This window comes from Odocoileus virginianus, chromosome 22 (genome assembly GCF_023699985.2).
Source record: "Odocoileus virginianus isolate 20LAN1187 ecotype Illinois chromosome 22, Ovbor_1.2, whole genome shotgun sequence".
Taxonomy (NCBI): Eukaryota; Metazoa; Chordata; class Mammalia; order Artiodactyla; family Cervidae; genus Odocoileus; species Odocoileus virginianus.
This window is the reverse complement of record NC_069695.1, coordinates 33,529,208-33,542,567: the sequence shown is the minus strand read 5'-3', so window position 1 is coordinate 33,542,567 and position 13,360 is coordinate 33,529,208. Positions and strand designations below refer to the sequence as shown.

Here is a 13,360-nt window from a genome sequence, read left to right as displayed (position 1 = left end):
AATAGATGACCAGGGCAAGTTTGCTGCATGAAGAGGGGCATTCAAAGCTGATACTCAGGGACAGCCTTGAGGGGTGGGGTAGGGAGGGAGGTAGGAGAGGAGTTCACGATGGGGTACACATGTACACCCATGGCTGATCCATGCTGATATATGGCAAAAACCCACCACAATATTGTAAAGTAATTAGCCTCCAATTAAGTTAAATAATAATTAAAAAATCCTGACAACAGGTGTTGAACGTTAGTGTCAACACCAGCATAAGGCAAATGTGTGTTCAGTTGGAGGTAGGAGGGCCCAGTTGATTATCAGATATGAACTAAGGCAACCGCAAGAACTTACATCAGACTTTGGCAGTTGCTAAACCCAATGCATGGAGAAGGCAATGGCAACCCACTCCAGTACTCTTGCCTGGAAAATCCCATGGATGGAGGAGCCTGGTAGGCTGCAGTCTATGGGGTCGCTAAGAGTCAGACACGACTGAGTGACTTCACTTTCACTTTTCACTTTCATGCTTTGGAGAAGGAAATGGCAACCACTCCAGTGATCTTGCCTGGAGAATCCCAGGGACGGGGGAGCCTGTTGGGCTGCCGTCTATGGGGTCATACAGAGTCGGACATGACTGACACGACTTAGCAGCAGCAGCAGCAGAACCCAGTGCAGGTGTGTGTTCATATCCTATTTTATTGTTTTATTTGTTTGCATGAAGCTTTGAATTCATAAACACTAAGTACACTGTGTTGATGCTTTGATGATGTAATAGCAAATTCTGACACAGCATTCATGGAGAAAAGCAAATAAGTTGATTGGGTAACCTACCACTTAAGGAAAATGTTTCTTTTGCAAGGATTATGAATTACAGTTGTTTCAGAAATAACTTTCCATAAATCACTACTTGCAAAAGTTGATTTAAATTGAATGAAAAAAAAAAAAAAAACCACTGTACAATCCGTATATTTAAAAAGAGAGAGGGAAAAGGGAAAAGCTGGAAAGCAGTTAACCTAAAGTTAGGGATATTCCTGACCCAGGGATGGATCCCAGGTCTCAAGCATTGCAGGCAGATTCTTTCCCATCTGAGCCACCATGGAAGGCCAAAGTGTTAGCTGCTCAGTTGTGTCTGACTCTTTGTGACCCCATGGAGGCCACCAGGCATCCTGTCCAGGCTTCTCTGTCCATGGAATTCTCCAGGCAAAAATACTGGAGAGGGTAGCCATTCCCTTCTCCAGGGGATCTTCCTGACCCAGGGATCAAACCCAGGTCTCCTGCACTGCAGGCAGATTCTTCACCATCTGAGCCACCAGGGAAGCCCCCAGGTATAATTACTTACAAATATTCTTGAAAAACTAGCATTGGAAACCAGAAGCGATTTAGGAGCCCTTTGGGAAAGACAGTGAGGTGCTGGCTATTTCTTGGCACCACCATTACAAGCAGCGTAAATGCTCATCTTCGGGCTGCCTCACTCATCAGGACCCGTGGGAAGACGTCCCAGTGGCCCAGAGTCAGGACTTGCGGGTCCTGGGCTATAGGGTTCGCCAGCAGCCATCAGACTGACATTTGTTATCAATGAGATGCTGCTGAACTGTTGGTCCAAGGCTGTTGCTGTAAAACCGTAGTGCATTGTAGTCTGTTGGAGGTTAGTAGCACTTGTTAATTTGATCAAGGCTGAAGTTTACGGAGGATAAAGTAAACAATGCAAACTGCAGACACCATCAGTTTCCTATGGGCAGTGAAGTGTAGTCGGTTCCATTTACACTTCACAACAACATCTGATGGGCTTTGTCAGTGCTGCACAGAGTAATTAAACCTGAAATCAATAGCAGGCATTTGTCATGTTTACAGCCGCTCTTTCTGCTGGGTTAAACTCATCAGTTTACTGCCGTTCTGTTTTACTGCAGAGACACGCTCCATTATTTCTTCAGGTACAGTTGAGATATTCAGTTACATGCCCAATAGTTTGAATACGACATTAAGATTAAAAGGGACAGGCAAATGGACAGTTTTTGTAATTTATTTCCTGATTTTCTTAACCAGGGTTGGATCTCCATTTCCTTCAACATTTTTATGAAACCCTTTGTGGCCCAAGATAATATATTCCCTCAGCTCCCAAACTGGCCAAGTCTTATCTCAAATTTGATAGAATTTGACACCAACTATAACTATACACAAGGATTGCTGACATGTTTTTATTTGAAAAGAGTGAAGACAGTCTAAGATTCAAAGTCGTTGCCATATTTGAAATAAATCATTCTTTTTCATTTCTAATTAAAGATTCTTCAGAAATTTTTCTTTTAGGTCAGATTTTGAGTCTTTGTCCTTCGTATTTTTGTCACTTTTTCTTTTTTTTTTAATGTCTTCATCTTTTAAATGATGTAAATAGAGCATGCTGGTTTTTATGGTAAGAGAATTTACAGTTAAAAGGTAAACTTGAATTTGATATATATATATTTAAAAGAAGCTAAAAAGCATGCCCTGCTTAGGGTAATTCAGTCACTTAGTGAACATGCTTATAACCCACATTGATTCAAATAAATTTAAGCATCTTACTTTTTCATAGTAGATTACGCTCTTGGTACATCCAAGCAAACAGATTGTTTTAAGAATGAATCTTATTGTCAATTAGTTATATATGAAATCATTGTACTTTTATGATTTTTACATTAATTTTAAAAATATATCCATATACCACTTTCCCTCTCAAATATGTTTATTGAATTTATATCCAAGTGGACTGACATATTTTATGCTAATTTTGAAAAAAATCATGAAAGCAGATTGACTCAGCTCATCTTGATCCCTAGGCAGGATAAAAATAACTAACTGCTACTTGGATTGGAAGTGACTTAAACATGGTAACTCAAGTTTCAAATTGTCACTTGGATTCTAATCATTTAAATTAAGTGGCACTCTAAATCTCTATAGGAATACATGTTTTTAGTAAACATGATAACTAAAAACAGTGAATGTATCACTCACCAAAGTATAGCATTTAGGGAATTATTATATACATTATTTTCAAAGAAAATTTTGAAAATGGGATCTTTGTGGCTTTCTGCAAGCTATGTAGCAGTCATTCAAGGGTCATGTACCTGGGACATAATTTCAAGAGTCTATATATAGACTTTGTCAAGGGAGGACATAGAATGTCCTCAAGACCCTACTAATCTCCTTTCAGTCTTGGCTTTTTTGGTCATATATATCAGAAATCAGAAATTTCATGGGCACCACCCTCTCTTTCCTACATAGAGTCCTACAGTATGTCACAACCCAACAATTTCAAAATCATTTATTTACACATCTCAAAAGAGGGAATGAACTTGCTAAGATCTCTTTCTGGTCAGTGATTTCCTAATTCTTTTAAGAAATTAATGTTATTTTTCTCAGCATATTAGTTCAAATTTTTATTTAGTTCATATTTTCCCTGAGAATTCCATTGCCAAATATTTTGAATGGAAATCAAATTAAAATTCAGCAAGGATGTAGCAATCAAAAGGATAATAATTCTTGGACATAATTCTGATAATTAGTTGGAAAATTTTGTTCTAGTAATCAAAATAAAGTTTTAATGTAGATTACAGTAGATTTGCTTAGTTAATCCTTCTAAATGTCAAGTATTAGGAAAGTGAAATTTGAGAACTATATTCAAAATAATACTTAAAACTCAAAATTTATACCCTGTGCTACTCAGTGCATTTACAGCTAAAATTTTAAAGACTGGGTTACTTATACTAGCTCACAGAACATCTGGTTTGCTGAACTCAAATGTTAACATGCAATTTTAGTTCTTTGTGTTCTGATAAACCTAAAATGGAATTTATTCCTACAGTTTCTATGAGATATCTAATTAAGCATGTAATAGATTGTTTGAAGGACCCATTGTTTGAAGGACTCTTAAAGACAACAAAAAAGTCACCTAAAAACGACCTCAAAATAAATAAACTATTTTTGAGAAACCCACGGCCATGCCACAGACTTCCTCCAAATTCAGTTCAACTTCTGTATCAGTCATGCCCAGGGAGCAAAGAAACATGAATAATTCAGGCATTCTTAGCCAAAATAGCAAAATCTGTACCATTGTACCTGCTCAGCCAGTTCAGTTCAGTCGCTCAGTCATGTCAGACTCTTTGCAACCCCATGGACTGTAGCATGCCAGGCCTCCCTGTCCATCACCAACTCCTGGAGCTCGCTCAAACTAATGTCCATTGAGTCAGTGATGTTATCCAACCATCTCATCCTTTGTCATCCCCTTCTCCTGCCTTCAGTCTTTCCCAGCATCAGGGTCTTTTCAAATGAGTCAGTTCTTTGCATCAGGTGGCCAAGTATTGGAGTTTCAGCTTCAGCATCAGTCCTTCCAATGAATATTCAGGACTGATCTCCTTTAGGATGGACTGGCTGGGTCTCCTTGCAGTCCAAGGGACTCTCAAGTGTCTTCTCCAACATCACAGTTCAGAAGTATCAATTCTTTGGCACTCAGATTTCTTTATCGTCCAACTCTCATATCCATACACGGCTATTGGAAAAACCATAGCTTTGATTAGACAGATCTTTGTGGGCAAAGTAATGTCTCTGCTTTTTAATATGCTGTCTAGGTTGGTCATAACTTTTCTTCCAAGGAGCAAGTGTCTTTTAATTTCATGGCTGCAGTCACCATCTGCAATAATTTTGGAGCCCCCAATAATAAAGTCTGTCACTGTTTCCCCTGTTTCTCTACTTGCCATGAAGTTATGGGACTGGAAGCCATGATCTTAGTTTTCTAAATGTTGAGTTTTAAGCCAACTTTTTGACTCTTCTCTTTCACTTTCATCAAGAGGCTTTTTAGTTCTTCTTAGCTTTCTTCCATAAGGGTGGTATCATCTGCATATCTCAGGTTATTGATATTTCTCCCAGCAGTCTTGATTCCAGCTTGTGCTTCATCCAGTCCAGCATTTTGCATGATGTACTCTGCACTTAAGTTAAAAAAGCAGGGTGGTGCTCGCTTCGGCAGCACATATACTAAAATTGGAACGATACAGAGAAGATTAGCATGGCCCCTGCGCAAGGATGACACACAAATTCGTGAAGCGTTCCATATTTTTAAAAAATAAATGACCCAATCAAAAAATGGGCCAAAGAACTAAACAGACATTTCTCCAAGGAAGACATACGGATGGCAAAAATACACATGAAAAGATGCTCAACATCACTCATTATCAGAGAAATGCAAATCAAAACCACAATGAGGTACCATTACACGCCAGTCAGGATGGCTGCTATCCAAAAGTCTACAAGCAATAAATGCTGGAGAGGGTGTGGAGAAAAGGGAACCCTCTTACACTGTTGGTGGGAATGCAAATTAGTACAGCCGCTATGGAAAAGTGTGGAGATTTCTTAAAAAGCTGGAAATAGAACTGCCATATGACCCAGCAATCCCACTTCTAGGCATACACACCAAGGAAACCAGATCTGAAAGAGACACGTGCACCCCAATGTTCATCGCAGCACTGTTTATAATAGCCAGGACATGGAAGCAACCTAGATGCCCATCAGCAGATGAATGGATGAGGAAGCTGTGGTACATACACACCATGGAATATTACTCAGCCATTAAAAAGAATTCATTTGAATCAGTTCTGATGAGATGGATGAAACTGAAGCCCATTATACAGAGCGAAGTAAGCCAGAAAGATAAAGACCATTACCGTATACTAACACATATATATGGAATTTAGAAAGATGGTAACGATAACCCTATATGCAAAAAAAGAAAAAGAGACTCAGATGTATAGAACAGACTTGTGGACTCTGTGGGAGAAGGCGAGGGTGGGATGTTTCAAGAGAACAGCATCGAAACATGTATATCTAGGGTGAAACAGATCACTAGCCCAGGTTGGATGCATGAGACAAGTGCTCGGGCCTAGTGCACTGGGAAGACCCAGAGGGATGGGGTGGAGAGGGAGGTGGGAGGGGGGACTGGGATGGGGAATACATGTAAATCCATGGCTAATTCATTTCAATGTATGACAAAAACCACTGCAATGTTGTAAAGTAATTAGCCTCCAACTAATAAAAATAAATGGAAAAAAAAAAAGTAAAAAAAAAAAAAGCAGGTTGACAACATATAGCCGACATACTCCTTTCCCTATTTGGAACCCCGCTGTTGTTCCATGTCCAGTTCTAACTGTTGCTTCCTGACCTGCATACAGGTTTCTCAAGAAGTAGGTCAGATGGTCTGATATTCCCATCTCTTAAGAATTTTCCACAGTTTGTGGTGATCCACGCAGTCAAAGGCTTTGGCATGGTCAATAAAGCAGAAGTAGATGTTTTTCTGGAACTCTCTTGCTTTTTTGATGATCCAACGGATGTTGGCGCTTTGATCTCTGGTTCCTCTGTGTTTTCTAAATCCAGCTTGAACATCTGGAAGTTCACAGTTCACATACTGTTGGAGGCTGGCATGGAGAATTTTGAGCATTACTTTACTAGCATGTGAGGTGAGTGCAGTTGTGTGGTAGTTTGATCATTTTTTGGCATTGCCTTTCTTTGGGATTGGAATGAAAACTGACCTTTTCCAGTCCTGTGGCCACTGTTGAGTTTTCCAAATTTGCTGGCATATTGAGTGCAGCACTCTCACAACATCACCTTTTAGGATTTGAAATATCTCAGCTGGAATTACATCACCTCCACTAGCTTTGTTCATAGTGATGCTTCCTAAGGCCCACTTGACTTTGCATTCCAGGATGTCTGGCTCTAGGTGAGTGATCACACCATTGTGATTATCTGGGTCATGAAGATCTTTTTTGTACAGTTCTATGTATTCTTGCCACCTCTTCTTAATATCTTCTGCTTCTGTTAGGTCCCTATCATTTCTGTCCTTTATTGTGCCCATCTTTGCATGAAATGTTCCCTTGGTATCTCTAATTTTCTTGAAGAGTTCTCTAATCTTTCCTATTCTATTGTTTTCCTCTATTTCTTTTCACTGATCACTGAGGAAGGCTTTCTTATCTCTCCTTGCTATTCTTTGGAACTCTGCATTATCATGGGTATATCTTTCCTTTTCTCCTTTGCTTTTCACTTCTCTTCTTTTCACAGCTATTTGTAAGACCTCCTCAGACAACCATTTTGCCTTTTTGAATTTCTTTTTCTTGGGAATGATCTTGATCCCTGCCTCCTGTACAATGTCGAGAACCTCTGTCCATAGTTCTTCAGGCACTCTGTCTATCAGATCTAATCTGTTTAAAATCTATTTGTCACTTCCACTTTTATAATCATAAGGAATGTGATTTAGGTCATACCTGAATGGTCTAGTGGTTTTCCCTACTTTCTTCAATTTAAGTCTGAATTTGGCAATAAGGAGTTCATGATCTGAGCCATAGTCAGCTCCCGGTCTTGTTTTGTACCTCCTACACAAGGGTAATTGATTCCAGGACCCACCATGTGTACCACAATCCGAGGATGCTCAAGACCCATCATGGACCCTTTGCATCTATAGGTTCCACACCTGAAAATTCAACCAACCACGGAACTTGGTATTATAGTATTTATTGAAATAAAATATGTATATAAGTGGACCTGAGCACTTCAAACCCCTATTGTTCAAGAGTCAACTGGATAGTATTTTAAAGTATATGAGATACTTTTGTATTTATTTTTCTCATCTGATGCTCCCAACTCTGCAATATAGGTTCTTGAACTAAAGAAGGGATGAGATAAGTAAAGTGTAGAGAGGTTAAGTGATTTCCCCAGGGTTATGATGCTTCAAGCGGCAGCATCTAGTCTCAGACTTGGGTATTCCAAGTCTGATTCTGGTGATTACTACAGTGTCTTGGTACATTCCAAAATAGCCTTGGGTAGGTAGAATTCTGGGTTTCCCACGTGGCGCTAGTGGTAAAGAACCCACCTTCCAATACAGGAGACTTAAGAGATGCAGGTTTGATTGTTGGGTCCAGAAGATCCCCTACAGGAGGGCATGGCAACCCACTCCAGTATTCTTGCCTGGAGAATATCATGGATAGAAGAGCCTGGTGGGCTACGGTCCTTAGGGTTATAAAGAGTCAGACACAACTGAAGCGACTTAGCACACACACAGGCAGAATTCTAAGATAGACCCTATATTAGTTGAGGATTGACCAGAAAAGTCAAACCATTAGGATATCTATATGTATGTCTTTGTCTAAACCTATATATCAATGTATATCATCTGTCTATGTATATGTATTTATTTGTTCATTTTTTACAAGGAATTGGCTTATTTTAATATGAGGACTAGCTAAGTAAATCCAAAATTTGTAGGGTAAGGATCAGGAAGGACAAGTGTGGACCAGCTGGAACCCTAGAGCACAAGCTGAAGCTGTTGTGGAGGCAGAGAGGGGGCTTTCTTCTCTCTATTTGTCTCTGTATGTCTGTCTGTCCTTGTATGTCTGTTGTCTTCTGCCAATTATTTCCCACCCCCACCCCCTGGAAGGCCTTGCCCTGTTTCCAAGTCCTTTCAAATGAGTAAATCAAACTCACCCAAAGATTATTATTTTTCCAGGATATAATTATTATTTTCCAGGATGTAATTATCCAGGATTATTGCCTGACTCAAAGTCAGCTGATTAAAGGATTTAATCACATTTACAAAATCCCTTCAGAGCAACACCTAGATCAGCATCTGATTGAATAACTATGGAAAAAAGCATAGTCAAGTTGGCAAATCAAAAGAGCTATCACAGTCCACACTTTGACAAATAGGTGTGCAGCCTATCTCTCTATATTGAGTTTATCTCCCAAGACAAAAACACATCATATTTCCACCTATAATGATACAACTATCCTGCATACATCTGAAAATATGCTTACTCCCCAGAAGAGGCTACAAAGCACTTTGGTTTTATTTACTCTTCTCTGATATCTAGGGTATCTTCTTTGAAATACTAGGATAATTATCTATCATGTTAAAGGATTAGAGGATAAGAGAGGGAAGAAACCAAAAATATTTGGGTAATATATATGCAGCCATATTCATATCCAGATAAGGAGGACAGATTCATCAATTGCAGTTTTCATTTCTGCAAATCATCACTTGGTCATTGATGGGATGTTTAGTTTTCTTCTTTTACTACTCATTTCATATTCCTTGGTCCTCAGTAAGCACCTTGGGTGGTCATGGTCCTTTACTTGGTGGCTGACCCAAACCTTCATTTCTGAAGGGCCATTAGCAGTCCTGCCTGAATTGGGTTGTGATAATCTTCAGTTAAGGGCTTCCCAGGTAGCTCAGTGGTAAAGGATCCACCTGCCAGTGCAGGAGATGCAGGAGACATGGATTCAATCCCTGGGTTGGAAAGATCCCCTGGAGGAGGAAATAGCAACCCACTCCAGTATTCTTGCCTGGAGAATCCCGTGGACAGAGGAGCCTGGCAGACTGCAATCCATAGGGTTGCAAAAGAATCGGACACAACTTAGTGACTGACCACAATTTTCAATTGACTTTAATTATAGGACATGGGAGTCATAAGTGTTGCCCCCAGCTTCTAGCCAGCAATGAAAAGTCTCCTGTCAAAACCCCTGTTACACTTCAAATCTCCTAGGAAAAGCCCTGTGCCTTTTAAGGAATCGCTTAATAAGGTCAGATTCACACAGGATAATGCTAGTGAGGTCTATAGGCCTCAGTCTAGTCACACTGACTAGTGACCCTAGTCACTCACACTAGTCACACTAGTCACACACTAGTCAGTCTGAATGTGAAATGCTGAGCAGAGAACCCAGCAGGGTTATGCCTGGACTTCTGGCCTGTAGAACTGTGAGGTGATAAATGCATGTGATTTTAAGTTGTATGGTTGTTGTGTAGCAGTGCAAAATTAATCCAGAGCTACTCTCTCAACCACTCACAGTTAACTTTTACAGGATTAATCTAGATCATATCTTCCTTAGACTTTTCAACTGGTCTTTGGATTCTTGATTTTTCCTTTCAAAGCAGAGGATCTTGATAGCATTAGACGAGTGGATTTGGCCTCTCGAATTATGACCCAAATTTCTCAGAAGCCCCTGGAGGGAAGTTGAGGTTTAGAAAGCTAAATGCACCTCTGAAGTAGCTCAGCTTTGCAGACACCCCCTGGCTTTGGGAACTGCCCGGCAGAAAACCTAGGTTAATGATTCACAAATCCAGCCACAGTGATGACTAACTTAAATGTGAGAATATTTTCAATAGTAACTATGAGAAAATATTAGGAAAATCATGTGGAAACATTCTCCATTTAAAAACTTTTGAGCTAAAAACCATCTGTAATTTCATTTGGCATTAATTTAATCAAGTTAAACTAAGAGTTTTACAATTCCTCTCATTTGCAATAATGCCATCATTGATGCTTTGGCTACTTAGAATGCGCTTCTCCTATAGGACAGCTGTTAGCAGATTCCTTTAAAGGAAGTTGAGAATGTACCTGAACTGGTGTGGAACCACGGATCCCTTGAAAGTACGTAAAAGTGCAGCAAGAACTTACCCGGGGTCTGTTATGAACTGTGAGCTGACCATCAGCAATGAGGGGCTGTTATAGAGGGAAAAAAAGCCAGAGTAAACAAATGTAGACTTATACATGGAAGAAATTCAGTTTCTGTCCGGTCACTACTAAAATTTTAATTGGAATCCTTTTGTAGGCTCCACAACTGAAGACAAATTCAAGGTTTTGGAAGTTTTTCAGAGATTATGGTGATCAGAATTTGAGAAATAGGAGCTGGAAAGCTCAGTATTGTTTCTAGTGGAAAAAAAAAAAAAGCATGTTGAAAACTGACTTTTTCACAGACTTCTTTAGCAAGGTGTGTGTTTAGTCACTAAGTCATGTCCGATTTTTTTGTGACTCCCGAGACTGTAGCCCACCAAGCTTCTCTCTGTCCATGGGATTTCCCAGGCAAGAATACTAGAGTGGGTTGCCATTTCCTTCTTCAGAGGATGTTTTCCACCCAGGGACTGAACCCGCATCTTCTGCATTGCAGGCAGATTCTTTACCACTGAGCCCCAGGAAAGCGCTCTTTCTTGCAATAAAGCTGTAATAAATTCTAGATGTAGTATATTGCAATAAAGCAGATTATAAAAATAGTTAGGACTATATTTGAAACATGAGATTTTTATGCTAGTATTTGTAAATATTAATGCTTTTGCATTTTCCAGATATAAAGACACTGGAACTAAGTCATTCAGGACTATCACGGCCTAGGATGAATTGGAAAGATACTATCCTCAAGGCATTTACATTAAATTTAAATATTGTAAAAAGTAACTGCAACCCTATTCCATTTAGCCCACATATTGCCAAGTTTGTGATTCAGTAATTTGATAGAAGATAGTTGAACATAATAAAGAGCTGTTTGTCTCGAAATCTGCTTTTTGGATTTTCTGAGAGCTCCTGTAATTTAGAGACACGTTAGCAAGTATGGTTATGAATCATTATTTAATAACTGATTAATAACTACTGACTGATTATTAACCATTAGTGTCCATTTCCAAGGGGCTTCCCAGGTGGTGCTAGTAGTGAAAAACCCAGCTGCCAAATCAGAAGACATAAGGGACAGAGTTTTGATCCCTGGGCTAGGAAGATCCCCTGGAGGAGAGCATGGTAACCCACTCCAGTATTTTTGCCTGGAGAATCCCATGGACAGAGGAAACTGGCAGGCTACGGTCCATAGGGTCGCAAAGAGTCGGACACGACTGAAGCGACTTAGCTAGCACACAACCATTTCCAGGTTCACAGCATCCAATTTTCATTGCAGTATTCCCTTTCTCTGATAGCTCAGTTGGTAAAGGATCTGCCTGCAATGTAGGAGATCCCAGTTCATTTCCTGGGTCAGGAAGATCTCCTGGAAAAGGGATAGGCTACCCACTCCAGTGTTCTTGGGCTTTCCTTGTGGCTTAGTTGGTAAAGAATCCACTTGCAATGCAGGAGACCTGGGTTCAATCCCTGGGTTGGAAAGATCCCCTGGAGAAGGGAAAGGCTACCCATTCCAGTATTCTGGCCTGGAGAATTCCACGTACTGTATAGTCCATGGAATAAAGTCACAAAGAGTCAGACACGACTAAGCAACTTTCACTGAATTCTCCTTCTCACTTACTGGACTCTCTTCCTTCCAGTCCCCAAACTATTCATTTCTGTGTTCCTGTGCTTCCGTTTGATGGTTTGGAATACCAGGATCCTTCCTGGACTACATTTCCAGGACAGAGGCAGAACCCTGTGCTGCAGACATTCTCAGATATTTGGACTTTTAGTCCCCCTTTCTCCTCCCCACCTCACCTATAAAAAGAAAGAGAATGGATCCTCCAGCCCATTCCTCATTCAGATTTGCATCTTTTTTGTCTGAAAGTAAACCAGCCTCTTCTTCATTTGAGTAGCAAAGGCAAGGGTGGGTGGAGAGCTGTCAAAAAACAGCGTTTGCTGCACTCTTGTCTCTTCATTGTTAGTCAGCCCTAATAGTTCAAAGTCCATGACCATTCTTTCCCCTCCCCTCGCATGAAAACTACTAAATACTGCCTGTAGTGACGTTGGCTCAGTTTTATGGCAGAGGGACTAACACCAAAATTTGAACTCTTCTGGATTTTTCATATTCTACCTGACCTTGATAATGACCTTTGATCATTAACCTGGGAAGAATTTGAATCAGTGACATTAAGATGAACGATTCAACATTTCTCTAGCAATCCTTTGAATTTATGTGTATATATATACACATACATATATTTCCCTGGTGGCTCAAACGGTAAAGAATCTGCTGCAATGCAGGAGACCTAAGTTTAATCCCTGGGTCAGGAAGATCCCCTGGAGAAGGGAATGGCTACTCACTCCAGTATTCTTGCCTGGAGAATCCCTGGACAAAGGAGCCTAGTGGGCTACAGTTCATGGGGTTGCAAAGAGTCAGATGTGACTGAGTGACTAACATATGCATATATATTTGTATATGGAACATGCAGTTTCTATAACTCAGTCATGTAGTATCCCCCTGTTGAGTCTGAAAGGCTCTCAAATGGTAGCCTGTACCAGATGTTTCTGAGGGAGTAAAACATATAATGTACCTAATTTTGCACAACTACACAATAGGTAGACATTTCTTTCTCACCCCAGCTGGTGATCAGTTTATGCCCCGAAGCTTGGAGATTTATAGCCCTTGTAATTTTATCCTAAACAGAGTAATTGCAGATGCTCTTCCATTGCAATTATTTTAATTAGTGATGAAGACTTTGCCAAGATGTTGAATTTCTAGGTAATGAATTTCATCTGGGTAAGAACTAGTAGGTATTTGTGGCCATTTTAAGATCAATAGTATCCTCACAAATTAATTTCTGAGTTTTTATTTATTTGGGATAGTTATCTCAGCTTATTCTAAATTTACTTAAGTAATGTCATGCCACTGACAAGTCACTAAGCCT

The 13,360-nt window shown here is 40.0% G+C and overlaps 1 protein-coding gene and 1 non-coding gene across 5 annotated transcripts in view; both read left to right on the top strand.

Annotated features, from left to right (window-relative positions):
- The window catches only part of CCDC178 (coiled-coil domain containing 178), a 395,761-nt gene that overhangs the window by 230,897 nt on the left and 151,504 nt on the right, over positions 1–13,360 (top strand). The window lies entirely within an intron of this gene.
- On the top strand, positions 4,963–5,069 carry LOC139030476 (U6 spliceosomal RNA). The gene has a single exon (XR_011482841.1). It is a non-coding gene; the product is annotated as a U6 spliceosomal RNA (small nuclear RNA).